The sequence below is a fragment of the Rhinopithecus bieti genome, unplaced genomic scaffold (assembly GCF_001698545.2).
Source record: "Rhinopithecus bieti isolate Rb0 unplaced genomic scaffold, ASM169854v2 scaffold_52883, whole genome shotgun sequence".
NCBI classification, from domain to species: domain Eukaryota; kingdom Metazoa; phylum Chordata; class Mammalia; order Primates; family Cercopithecidae; genus Rhinopithecus; species Rhinopithecus bieti.
The window spans coordinates 112,228-126,959 of NW_016820884.1; the positions used below are offsets into that span (position 1 = coordinate 112,228).

At 39.5% G+C, this 14,732-nt stretch overlaps 1 long non-coding RNA gene across 1 annotated transcript in view; it reads left to right on the forward strand.

Annotated features, from left to right (window-relative positions):
- LOC108520594 (uncharacterized) overlaps positions 1–12,861 on the forward strand; it is a 36,652-nt gene extending 23,791 nt beyond the window's left edge. Inside the window, exons 4-6 of the long non-coding RNA XR_001882938.1 lie at positions 7,792–7,831; positions 9,834–9,956; positions 12,490–12,861. This is a non-coding gene — a long non-coding RNA (uncharacterized LOC108520594). The remainder of the gene's footprint in view (positions 1–7,791; positions 7,832–9,833; positions 9,957–12,489) is intronic.
- The last annotated feature ends 1,871 nt before the right edge of the window (positions 12,862–14,732 follow it).

Sequence of the window (14,732 nt, forward strand, 5' to 3'; positions counted from 1 at the left end):
AATATTTGCTAATCTTTTTAGAAAACAGAAAGCAGACCTGAGGCTCAGAGACTGCACAGGCAACAATATCTAGCTGGATTTAAATAACATTATGTGTTTATATTACATTTATTTTTGTGGCTACTTCCTGTATGTGCTAAGTGCTACTGCTATACTATGGCTATGTGAAAAGTTTCACCTTAAATAATGTTAAGTTAAAATGATTACATTTTTGATGTGCAGTTCTAGAAAAAGAAACAAAAAAATTATAAAAGTAGTATGCAAATGATTAAAGTTTAGGAAAAACTGATCTCATCACTACCACTTATATTACAGATGAGGAAATTTTTTCCTCAAAGGTTACATGGCTTGCCTAAGGTCACATAGCCAATTAATAGCAAAGCCAAGATTTGAACCCATGTCTTATGATGTTCAGTCTTATCAATAATCATATGTAGTGAATGCTGGGCATGTTCCTCCAAGGTCTCCCCTTCAGAACTGAGGCAATTATCCTCCCAACCACAGAGAGTATTAGTGACCAACAGCTCTCAGCAGTATCTTCTGGAAATTGCTGTAAGGTTAAAAAAAGGATCCAAGGTCATGTGACATTATGATATGGTAAAAAATATATATATATTTGGTCTTCATCCCCAGCTCCTGGCACAGAAAAATCCTTCTAATTTCCTGAATGATAGGAGTATCTTTTGTTATAATATTTGGTCTTAGTCCCTGGTCCCTGACACAAGAGCTTCTAAGACCCTTGGAATTTCCAGAGTGCTAAGCGTGTCTTTTTGTATGCTAATGAGATGGCTGGTGACTGGAGGACCCTAGACAGATTCAGGATGGACTCTGGTTGCCAGAAAGACTAACACATAATTGGAGGGTTGGAACTTTCAGCCTCACCTCACAACCTTCAGGGAAAGGAGAGGGGCTGGAGATCAAAGTAACGGCCAAAGGCCAATGATTCAATCAATCAGGCCTATGTAATGGAGCCTACATAAAAACCTCAAATGATGGGGTTCAGAGTGCTTCCAGGTGCACCCTAACTTCCTGGGACTAATGTTCCTGCTCTCAGGACCTTTCCAGACCTCCTCTATGTACCTCTCCATCTGGCTATTCATTTTTATCCTTTATCATAAACTGGTAAATGTAAATAAAGTGCTTTCCTGAGTTCTGGGAGCTGTTCTAGCAAATTATCAAACCTGAAGAGGGAGCTGTGGGAACTCCCTGGCTATGAAGCCAATTGGTAGGAATTTTCAGGTGATTGGCATACAAAGTAGAAGCAGTCTCATGGGATTAAGCCCTTAACTTGTGAGATGTTAGTTAGTATCAGAATTGAAGTTAAAGGTAGGAACTCAGGAGCATCCAGAAAGTTGAAGAGTTGGTTGTTATTGTGGAAACCACCTCACACATTTGATATCAGAAGTGCTGTATTGATACAAACAGATCATAGTAGCCATGTCCCATATCTGGAAGCAGCCTTCATCCGATGACTGGTCAATGATGCAGGGGAGAAGGTGTACAGCCTCAACCCCTTTGCTGTAGGATGAGACAATTGCTAAAGGACCATCTGAGTTGCAGAGTTCGGTGTGGAATCATCTGGAGCCTCTGTTGTGACTACATTGCAGTTCAATCTCCCCTCTGCCCAATCCTACTTCCTTCATGATCCCACATGCGGATCCAGGCATTCCCCCAATAAACTTCCTGCATGCAAATCTTTGTCTCAGAATCTGCTTCCCAGGGAATCTATAAAACATCATTTTTCTTCTCTATTTCCCATTAAAATATAAAGTTATCAAAATACCATGTCATTAAAGAGGACAAGGCAAAAGCAAGTAAATATTAATGTTTTCATTACCTGTGACCAGATTAGAATATTTAACTCAATGCCAAAGGCTACTATAAAACTTACATTGTAAGAAATCAAATAGAGTATTATCATAGATAACGCATATGAGTTTAGGGAGATTTTTGGTCAAAAATTAATCATAAGATTATAAATGAGAGCTTAAACTTTATAGTGTCAATTATAGATTTAGATCTAATTTTTGAAGTAACAACTGCAAATATAGAGATTCAAATATTTGAACACATATCCACATCAGACAGTAGTTCACATTGCCTAATATTATTTTAAAGAGTATGCTATTTTGAAAGAACTTTTGATATAATTTCAAAGATATAAAACTAGATTAGAACATAATAGGAATGTTTCCTCACCTAACGAATTCAACAGACACTTAATAAAGGCTATATTTCAGGGAATACAGACTTCAGTAAGATGTTATTGCTCTTAGAATATTATCAGCATATTGAAGGGCTAAGACTCTCTCATTGTCTCTTTAAATACTGTTGCTGCCTCATTCTCTCCTCTCCTTCCAGAACTCCAATTAAATGTATGTCCAACCTTCTCACTTTGTGTATCTTACCTGCCCTTCAGCATGTTCAATTATTTTGACTTTCTCTGCTTCATTCTGTATAGTCTCTTATGACCTGATTTTCAGCTCTTTCTTTGACCAAGTCTAATCTGCAGTTAAACCTATTGAGCTGTTCATTTTGGTTTTTATATTTTTTAGTTCAAGAACTTCTACTGATTAATAGTTCCTCTTCAAATCTACTGTATCACTTCTTGTAGATTATAGTTCACTGTCAAAAATTTCAAACTTGGCTTCTATCTCTTTTACCACAGCAACCAAAGTTCCCTTATATTCTATGTGCAGTATTTTCAGTTTCTGGGGTACTGGTGGATCTAATTCTATCATCTATTATTTCTTATGGTGTTTATCCACATTAACTTATCTCCCTCTGATGCCTGGTTTTTAAATTACTTATAGAATTAATATAGGGCCTCATATGACATTTTCTTCCACCAATGATGTTTTTAATTTGTGACTAGCAGGTACTTAGGACTTTTAGGCATATGAGACCACCTTTTCAAGTCTTCAGATTTTCTGAGTCACCCAGAAGAGTTGGAGAATGACTCTATGTGAAGACTAGCTTGTGCATGGTTCACTTTTACTTCTAGAGAGCAGTCCTAGGGAGTGGATCACTAGGGTCTCCATTCCTGGAGAGCTCTATATTGTTCTTGTTCTCCTAGATGAGGAAAGTCACTGAATATACAATTCAACCTTTCCAGCCACACCTTCCAAAACAGTAAATGCTTCCAAAGCTGCTATTATTTGAATGTGTTCCCCCAAAAACCATGTGTTAGAAACTTAATCCCCAATGCAATTGTATTAAGGGGTAGAACCTTTAGGAGATAATTAGGCAATGAGGTTTCTTCTCTCATGAATGAACTAATGCCATTATTGGGGGAATAGGTTTATTATCTTGGGAGTGGGTTTCTTAGAAAAGGAGGAATTTGACCCCCTCTTGCTCTCGCTCTCCCTCTCTTTGGCTTTCCATCATGTGATGCCTTCTATCATGTCATGATGCAGCATAAGGGTCCTAGTCAGATGCCAGCCCCTTGATCTTGGAATTCCCAGGCTCTAGAGCTATGAGTCAATAAATTTCTGTTCATTATAAATTGTCTAGTTTTTGGTAATCTGTTACTGCAGCATAAAATGGACTAAGACCAAGACAAAAGTACCAGAGTTTTGCTCTTTTCTCTGAATTTCTTACCTCTCTTGACTTCAATCCATTACAAGCTCATTGTATCATTAGAACATTGATTTTTAGAATAAAAGATTTATATTTTATACACATTTTTTAATTATCTAAAGTTCAATGGTTGGTCTGAAATATCTAACCTACCATTATTCAAGAGCAGAGGTTCATGGAAGGTTAGAGATCAACTGAGATCCCCCTTCTTTAAAAAATACACTGGGAACATTGCTACCACTTCATTTATAATAATGCTTTATATTATTTGTTCATATATTTACTCAAGCAATCACATGGCATAAGTTCTCAATCTGGTTGTGGACAAATCTTCTGAGATTCAAATGTTTGGTTTAAGTGCATACGTATGCTTATCTAGGGTTTTTAATTTTCTGGAGACTCTCAAATTTATATCTGATTCCTCATCTCTGGGAGGGCAAGAACATTATATTTATTTTGAGGTTCTCAATGCCTAGTAAGGGTTTGTTGAACAGATGAAGGACAACTATTTTTATAACCAAGTAAATCATAGATGATTCAAGAGAGAGGTACAAATGCTTGGGTGCAACTATGGAGAAGGGAGATATGCCATCTACTTACATTGTCAGAAAAGGTTTTCCTTGAAAAGTAACATTTTAGTTGATCCATCAAAGGTACTTATGACTTTCACAAGTATAAATCAAGTATGAAAGATGTTAGAGACCAAGTTGGGATATGGACATAGGAAGAATATTGTGTCCAGTACAGATGCATGAGAGAGATATAATTGGAAAAAAATTGTGAGATTTATTTCACTGGAAGTTGCTGTATTATCCTGACCTTTAAGATCTTCATTTGCTAAGACAAAGCCCAAGTAGTGTTTACCTGGAAAAACTTAAACCTGATCAAGTGGCTAATTGCCCTGAATTGTTCACAAGTTTTTATATATATCTACCTGGAGAAAGTGTCTTTAGCTTTCAAAGGGAATCAGTGGGATTAAAATAAAAAAACTAAAAGCTTATAACTCACTGCCTTGTAGTGTATGAATTGATAACCGCATAGGCAGACAGAAATGCGTAGGCATAGCTAAACATGTTACAGCTGCTGAGTGTTTTGATCTTCCCCAAGAGACTTGGAGTAATGATGCTACTGTGTTCTCAGTTGGTCACTAAAGAACAGAGAGGTCATAGAGCAAAGGGGGTCAAGAGTGACCACAGCATTCTGGATCTCTTTCTTCCTGACATCAAACATTAGCATTTGAAAGAATTTTGGTAGGAAAGTGCCTGCTGATAAAATTCTGAAAAACTTTCCACCCACTACTTTCCACTCCCCGGCACAGAGAGGCATTTAATAAACATATGAACAATAACAAGAAAATAATAATATGCCAAAGAAACAGATTATATTACTAGGCAAATCTCCTAGCACTGATGTCAAGACAGAGAAGATACTGACCCATAGGATTCAAGTCAACCAGAAAGTCAGTGGCAGTACCCAAAATCAACTCTGGCCTTCCTAAAAACCTATATATGTTAATTAAGCCAAGAAACCTATACATGTTAATTTAAATAAATATGTACATCAGATTTCAAACTTTCAAATGTTATCATGCAGAGCTCTATTGGGTGGCACAGAAATGAGGCCTTCCAGTAAAAGAAATGTTAAAGCCATAAATGTGTTAACTCTTGGTCTTCGAGTGAAGAGTAGTATGGCAGAGAAGCTCTATGAAAGCAACAAGATATAAGGAAAAGGAAATGATATGGTGTGAAACTCAGACATCATTAAGTATAAAAGTTAGATCATAGGGGAAAAGCCTTGCAGCAAAAATAAACCACTAAAGAAAAGTTTGGTATATTTCACTATTAAAAAGTAACATATATAATATCAAAAAATAAAGAGCATAAACAAAGTCAAGCCCAAGTGAAATGCTAGAAGAAAACATACTTCTATTTATTTAAATTATGGTACAACCATGAACTAAAAAACTATATAACTATCACACAAGATTAAGCTGGCTATATGTGTTGGCATGAAAAATGTTCAAGTACATTGGTATGCAGGAAAAGCAAATTGAATAATCGTGTGTAAAAATGATAAAGATATAGGTATATAATGATAGAAACATCTCATTGCTATATGTATATAAACATCTAAAAGAATACTTAGCAAGTCCTTATGAAGTTGTCTTAGGAAGTAGAATCTAATGGGGGAATTTTTTCTCCCTATAATTTATAACTACATATTAATTAAATTTTTTACAAATAGTGAGCTGGTATTACCTTTACGGAAAAATATGTTTAGTGGAGAAAGGACAGGTAAAAACAAAAGGGATGTTGTAGACTGGTGAATGGAATGTAATAGAATCTGGAGTCAGACTGCCAGTGTTTAAACTGCAACTGCTACTTAAAGACTGCAAGAACTAAAGCAAATGCCTGGTGTTCTTTATCTGTATCTGTAAAAGGGGGAAAACAGCCATATATTCCTCACAGGATTATTGTGAGGTTACGTAACAGAAGACAGGAAAAATACTTAGGCTATTTCCTGGTACGTAGTAAGTGCTCGACAAATGTGAGGGGTTCTTGACAAAAACACTTCTGGAATTTTAATGCCCATTTTCTTCAAATATTATCATCTTAACCCCTCTGAAGTACAAAATTTAGTTGTCATTTGGGTCCATTTTTTTTTTCCTTTAGAACATATTAGGTTGGTGCAATTAAAGTCAAAGAGAAAGTGGGATTTGCTTATAGCATCCTCTTAATCTAAATATGAAAAGTAAAAGGTATCTGCATTATCCTCAGGACTGGTTGGCTTAATTCTGTCTTTAGAGGGCTGGGATATGGATGCTCTGGGTCAAAACTGTAGGACATTGAGCTAGCACTGATTGGTGGGATCTGGAGATTAGAAATGTTAACATGCATTGTTTTGCGGGGGGGAAGGATGAGGGGAGAATTCATTGCTGACCATTCGTTAGAGAAGTTGCTTTTCCCCAGGTCCCCTAGGAAAAGCTTCATCAGATGCTGTGACTGTGAAATCTGACCCTGCCTTTAATGTGAAACCTGAAGCTAAAGCTATCCTTATTGCCATATGGCTTCCTGATCAGAATCAGAATGGCTCTCTTGAGCCTCTAGAAAGAACCCTTCTCTAAACCTCCACATCTATTGCTTATATTATTTTATCCCAATCAAGTAAGGACCAGAATTCATGTCAATGCAAGGCCTGCAGACTGGTTGTAGGGTCATTAGCTGGTGGTATTCAGCAACCAGAGGAATGTCCCTAGGTTTCCAATAGAACTAACTTCAAATCCACTCACATCAGAACAGTTACAACATGCTGAAACCAGTTTCCAAACCAAGAGAAAGTCAACAGTCACAAGCCAGCAGAGATAAAACATGGCATTGGTCTAAAACAATTATTTGCCAAATGTGTTCCATGGATCCCTAATGTCCTATGAAATACTAGTGGGTTTTGCCAAAAAAATGTTTATCTTATTTCCTGGATAGTTTAGAAATGCCATATATTATGTCTCAAACTTATTAATATACCATGCACATTCATTTTATTAGTCAATCAACAAACATTTATTGAGCACCTACCATGTACCAGACAGTGCTTTAGGTAGTATGGAAAAAGAGTAAGCAAGACAGATAAGATTCCAACCATGATGGAAGAAGAAAAGAAGCACAAAAACAAATATTAGAGAACACACAGACAGGTAAATGAGAGAGGTGGGGCATACGGTGACCCGACAGCTCATTGGGCTGTCAGAGAAATCCTCTCTGAGTAAAAGGTATTTAAACTGAGAATTGAAAGACATGATTATCTTTAAAGATTTCTTTTTAATGAAGATTCTTTAGTAAAGAAATATAGTAAATGTATTTATCCTGATATTTCAAATCCATCTGTTTCCACAACCCTTTTTGAGTGGAATACCCATTGGCATCCCAGGGAACACTACTGTTCTTTGGAACCCAGTTTGAGAAGTTCTGGTTTTATCTTGGGATTCTAGTGCTGTTGAATGCACACCATTATCTGCATAATAGTCCCCTACCACAAATAAATGCTGCTGAAATAACCTGAAAGCCCACCTCCAGTGGGCTAATGGATACAAGCACTTTCTCCACCCATAGCCAGAAAAGCTGTGGCAGCAGTCGGAGACTCAGGACTCTGAACTGCATGTTTCAGGTTCTCCAAGACTTGCACCCAGAGGCATGGTTTCATCTGTTGCTTTTACAGGAAGGGCAGCCTGGGAGTTGAGAACATCTACCACAAAGAGGTAAGTTACTACATGGCAGTTTGCCACAGCAATTAGCCCCTCATGCTCCACCACTAGCTTTCCACTCAATCTCCCATCCTTACGCTAGGCTTGTGATTCAAAGGCCTTCAGGCCAGGGGCAACAAACTATGGCCTGTGAGCCAAATCTAACCCACTGCCTGTTTTCCAAATAAAGTTCCACTGGAACACAGGCATACCCATTCATTTGCATATTGTCTACAGCTGCAGTGGCAGGGTTGTGTAGTTGCAACAGGGATCCCCTGTATGGCCTACAAAGCCTGAAAACTTGCCATCTGGCCCTTTGCAGAAAGAATGCTGATCTCTGTTCTGGACACCTGTTCTGCACCCTTTTGGCCAGTCCTTCCAGCCTGTGGAGACAGCTACTGTCCTTGCTGACTGTGCTAGGTGAGGGTTTCCATCTTTCCCCAGCAGACACTTACACCTGGGGAAATCTATTGACAATCTTCTAAATGCCTCTCCTTTTCCTTAGAGAGTTAATGCACCTGCTGAGGGAACTTCTGCTGGTATGAGATTCCCTCTGCTCAAATTCCAGCTATGCCACTTGCTCACTCTATGATCATGGAAAATTCACTAACCTCTCCAATCTTCCATTTTAAAGCTTTAAAATGAGGATAATATTAACTGCCTCAGGATTGTTGCAAAGATTAAATGAGGGTGGGGTGTGGTGGCTCACGCCTGTAATCCCAGAACTTTGGGAGGCTGAGGAGGGCAGATCACTTGAAGTCAGGAGTTCGAGACCAGCTCTGGCCAACATGGTAAAACCCTGTATCTACTAAAAATACAAAAATTAGCTGGGCATGGTAGTGCGTGCCTATAATTTCAGCTACTCAGGAGTCTGAGGCAGAAGAATCGCTTGAACCTGGGAGGCAGAGATTGCAGTGAGCCGAGATCATGCCACTGCACTCCAGCCCGGGTGAAAGAGCGAGACTCTGTCAAAAAAAAAAAACATTAAATGAGATGATGCATGTGAAAAACTTTGCATAGTTCCTGACTTGCAGAAGTTGTTTCATAAATGTTAGTTATTATTTTAGCTATTATGAAAAGGACCAAGAAGGGGGAACTGAACACACAAGACATAAATGCTCTGAGTAGTCCCTTAATGCAAAGTATCTCAAATCACTTTCAACTAACAAATATGTGTTAAGCAAGTTTTGGCATAACATCCAGTGCTTTCACTAGCTAATGGTATCTATGTGGCTAATAGATGTTTGTTTTGGAGCTACCACTTTTGAAAACCATTTGTTGTTATATATAAAGCTGAACATATGTGCACCCTAGCATCCCACAACTTCACCCCTAGATGTATACTCAACAGACATGCATACATTTGTTCATAAAGACATGCACTAGAATGTGCAAAACAGCACTATTTCATTATAGCCCCAAACTGGAAACTACCCCAATTATCACCAACTCCAGAATGGATAAAGATATTCACACAATGTCATGCTATTGGGCAATCAGAATGAACCATCTACAACAATATACAGCAACATGGAGGAATCACACAAAGTTAAGCAACTTAAGTTATTTGCACAAATGTAAGCAACTTATTTGCTTAACTTTTGTGCGATTCCTCCATGTTACTCCATGTTACTCCATGGAAGTGGGAGTGAGGGGCCCTTCTGGGATGCTGAGAATGCACTGCTACTTCATCTGGGTGCTAATTACATAGATGCATTCAGTTTGTAAAAAGTTACCAAAAAACAGAAAGGAGAGAAAAAAGAAGGAAAGGAAGGAGGGAAGGAGAGAGGAAGAGAGATATTGAGCACATACTCTTTGCCATTCTGTTTTCTTTCATGCCCTCTTTTATATTCATTCTTTTGTTCCTAGCTCTTGACCTTGACTGCTCCCTTGTCTCATATCACCTTTTTCTCTAATAAGAACCTGATTTGCAGATCTATGGCTTTGAAGGAACCATGCAGTACTTGCTCAGTGAAAAAGCACAGACCCCACAAACTCTCCACTTTCTTTATTTCAGGCCTGGCAAAAGGAGATGGGACTCACACCCAGGAGGATGCATTTCCATACACCCATTTCTGAAATATGAAGATGTGCCCAGTCTGTTTGATTCATAGCCGTCTGTTCCACAATTGCAGATACAGTAATTGATAACCCAGACCAAGTTCTCTTCCCCAACTCCCAGGGCTGGAACTGCGGCTGTGTTTGGTCCTCATGAGATCAGTTCCAGTTTTAGAAACTGAGTAAATTGTGGAGCAAATAAATATTGCCAAGTGATGGATTTCTGCTGTAGGCGTGGGTCTCTGTTGGCCATTTGTCTCAGCATATCACCAGCAAAGCACCTCATTGCATTGCATTTCCAATTACACCTCAAAGCCCCACTGGTCCCCTGTCCTTCACCCTCTGGCCTGCAGAGGTGGGTGCTCAGGGAGACAGATCCAAAATCTGGGCTCAGAAGATGAAAATGCCAACTGCTCTCAATTTGAGAGTGGGATGAGACTTTTTGACTCAACTCTGGTTAATTCAGTCATGCTGTCAGAGCTGCTTTGATGCAAGGACATCTGAATGCTGCCCCTAAAATAACAAATTAAAAACAACAACAACAACAACAACAACAACAACAAAAATCAAGTGTTGTAGAACAGTTCTCCTGCCCCAATCTCCGAGCCTCAGTTCATCCCAACCCTTCCTCCTAGGGTTAGAGAGAGGCTCGGGATGAGTTGAGATACAAGGATGAGGTAAGTGACAGGAGGGACTGAAGGTTGGGACTAAGAGTTGGGAACAGGCATAGGAAGAAGTCCAGTGACAAAAGCCTGGTCAGGAATGGGGAATTAGGACAGATCACATTACATGATAAGAAAAAACAGTGCTGCAGTCATGTTGAATGTTCCAGAAGAGCTCTGCAATTATCATCTTGGTTGAATGTCTTGCAACTCTACCACTCACATGCAGGGATAGGCAGCCATTACCAAGGGCATGGTTGGACCTGAAGCTTACCACTCACAATCCTCCAGCATTTGGTCAAACTTCCATCTCCATCTCATTTCTTCCCCCTCATGAACTATCATTTTAAATCAAACTCCATGCCATGACAAATCCGTACCCCCCAACACACCGACAGAGGGAAGATCACTAGGCACCCTCCTTATCCTGGTAAATGTACCTCCCCCTGTTGAAATCAGACCCATTTTCAAGGCCTTCCCTGAATCTCTATTCAGGAGAGGTTTCTTCCCCCAACTTCCATAAAATTTTCTTTTGATGTTTATCTTTACCATGGCATTCATCGCATGCAAACTTGCTTTATGAATAATTTTCTTTCTTCCTCCTAGCTCCTACACTGCATTTTCATGAGGGCAGTGACTGTATTTCATTACAGTAAGTGCTCCTACTTATTGGGCATGTACCAATATGCTTACCTCTTCTCATAAATTTCCTCTAAACTAATAAAAAATCTCTAAGTAGGTGTTATAATTCTCATTTTTACACATCTCTTCTAGCACATAGAAAGCTATGGCTAGTTGGATGGATGGATGGATGGATGGATGGATGGATGGATGGATGCATAAAATGAATGGGTAGATGAGTGAATACATGAATGAATAGATGGATATTGAAAACATCCAATTGACCCAAATCCAAAATATTACCTTCCTTCATCAGGAGTTCCTTACCCCCACATCAAATTAGGATGTGGAAGATGATATCAGTTCTAAATAGGACTTCCTCTATTGTAGAAAATGCATTTTCCCCCAAGCTTCAGATTTAGTCAGATGAAGGTAATACCCTCAAAATAAAGAATAAGTGAATATTCCGTAGGTTGCTTAAGCAACGCAAACCAGTGAAAAGGCTTTAGGGGAACAAAACTTGCCTCACATCTCTTATCTCAGGATTTACTGTTTCTGTCCTTAAGCCTTGAGCAGCTTATCCTTTCCTTAACCATCAGTATCCTCATCTATAAGACAGGAGAACAACCACATCTTCCTCACAGGTGGCAGAGAGAGGAAAGTTAGGTAGTGGAGGTAAAAGCCTGGCACAAGTGGACCCTTAATAATTGTTCATTTTCTCCAATCTCTAATTCCAAGAAATGTAAGAAGCTATGAAAGTAATAAGGTCTTGAAAAACAAAACACCAAATAAAGGCATCTCCCCACCTAACGCTCAGCATACGCCTACACACCGTCATCATCCCTTCCCTACCCAGGTTGATTGTCATGAAGCCATTCCTCAGGCAGTGACAGATGTAATTTCTTGCCAGTTTTGTTTCTTGTCCATTTGGCCCTTATCCTCATAGGGTTTCCTCTTTCTTTGTTTCTACTAATGTTTGAAATTAAGACAGTTTTCAGTTTGTTTCTATGTTTGAGTTGTGGTTGAAGCAGGCATCTCCAACAAACCCAGAAAGCCTCAAACTTCCTAGGGAACCTTGGAAAGTCTACACAGTGTTTGCTATCTAAAAGAAAATTCTTCGCTTGATTGTCCAAATCCTTCTGTTTAACTCCAAGGAAAAAGCTCAGCTTCTGTTCCACCTGCCCCAATGGATACAATAGATGGATGTTCCCATGTCCTCTATGGAGAGTTCTACAAGGGAAAATTTCAAACACATATTTTGGAAACAAAACTCCCAAGTGCTATGAATGAAACCTATCAGTTGCCATTTTTCTACCCTTCTTCTATTTGCAGCCCAGAAGCTAAAAATCACCTGTTACCTTGGAAATAATCCCTGGCGGATTAAGTTCAAGGGGGAAAAGTGGACTGGTCACCCCAGCTGAGGTTATCTAAGTTCCATGGCTTACTCGAGACAGGAAACCCCACATCCTGCAGCCTCATTCATAATCCATAATAGATGTTCTTGGATCCCAAGTTGAGAAAAGAAGTTAACTATGCACATTTTGGCAAAGATGCAGACCAGGGTTTGATCTAGCAGCTATCACATAAAATAATAAAGTACAAATGGAAATGGCAAAAATGTGCCCATATCACAGCGCAGAGTGTGCCAAAGCTGACCGAATAATTTTACATTTTTCATGTTTCAATAAAGGTACTTAACTGGCATTTTGTGGGACCCTGCTGGGTGAGAGCCTGCGGCATCAGAGCTGGCAAGGAGCCGACATCCTGCAACCTGGCAGTTCCCCATCTTCTCCATTAGCTCGAACCACATGGAGAGACAAGAGCAGGACAAATGAGACACCTCTTTTTTTTCCCAAGTATATTGGAGTCCACCCAGGAAAAAAGCAAGGCAGGTTGATGAAAAGTGTAGGCAAGTGTTCCCAGCCTCTCCACTGCATACTCAACTAGGGAAATCATAAAACCACAGTCATTCAAACAGCCGTTTAGAGTTCACAAGCGCTTTTCAAATGTATTCTTAATCCTCGCAGAAAGTGCTGAGGAACGTCTTTTTACGGCCCTTCTTTTACAGATTACATAAATGGAGGCTCAGAGAGGTCAAGGAAATTTCATAAGGATAAACAGGCTAGTAAGTGCCAGGGAAGGGGCTGGATCTAGTCCTTTCTCTGCCTCTCGCACCTGTGCTGTGGGCTGTCTGCCTCCCGCTTCACCCAGACCCACATCAGTCAGTCTGATTTTCTGCCTCACACCTAAGCTGTAAAGGCCAGGAAGTTGGAACATGTCTGGGTGGAAATCTGATTCTCAGACCTTCAGGAGAGAGATAAAGAAACTGTTTTTAAATTGTGGTAAGGAAAATCACTTACCCCTTCCTCATGTGTGCAGGAAAAGGTTAACGCAGAAAACTGATGTTTCTTAGTGGCCTGTTTTATGCCCCTAAAGAGTCAGAAATGGTGATATGCTCAAGTAAGTGGACTTCCACAAACATAGCATGGGGATATTCTGTTATGCTTGTGTTTGCTTTTTCTGTCCCTCTGATCTCTTTCTTCCTTCCCTTGTCAACCTTTTGGGGTACTCCTAAAAGACATGGGAACTGAGACCTAAGCTGACATTTGGTCCTAACCTATTCACTGGTTTTCCCAAAGATTTAAGAAACAAGTCAAAGCCTTCCATCTGTCAGCTTGTGCACAAGGAGAGACAGACTGGTTTGAATGGGTAAAATCTTTGGGATCCCCAATTGAGACAGGTTCAGTTAACCCTTTCTCGGAAACAATGTGGGCTCGCCTAGTTCAAGTCCATGGGGAGAAGAATGGGGACAGGACATCAAATCCATCATGAAAGATTATTCCACAGAATATATGTTCTAGGTTCTCTTTTTTAAAAAGTGTTTCAGAGTTCTGACTTCTACCGTAGAGACAGAAACAGGGCTCATGGAAGCACTTGGCATGGGGGAGGCCAGGAACCCAGGTCAATTCTAAACCAAACTCTGATCAACTGAGGTGTATACAGGAAGCATGCTCCTGTTATCATAATGTTCTGCTTAATTGGGAACTAAGTAGAGTCTAGTGAACATAATTAAATCTTTCTTTGATAATTGAGAATCTTGCAGTGCCCCGGGGTGATCATGCTAAACATCAATTATCAATTCTCACTGGTGGGAATACAGGCAATTGAGTTCAACCTGAAGTGACTTTGAGGCCAACTACAGGACATTCATTTTTACTGAACCCCTATTACCAACTTATTATTTTCCCTCTTTCCTAGACAGCTAGTACAAGGAAAATTCTGTCCATGAGACATTTTCAGTTGTTAGAATCACAGTTAATCAAGATCTCCATATAACTATTCAGAAATTAGAAGGGCTCTCAGAATGTCAGCTTATTGTACCTGGTTATTAAATCAAATAAATCTAGCCAGATACAAATAAATCATTGGATTTATTTTGCAAATTTGAGGTCCACTCCCGCCTGCAACACCCCTGGCCAGATACATTCTCACCTTGCACAAATCAGATAGAATGAGTCAAAGGACGCCAAGTCAACTGAATACCAAAGTCCCAGTTCCCCTACTAAGTAACCATA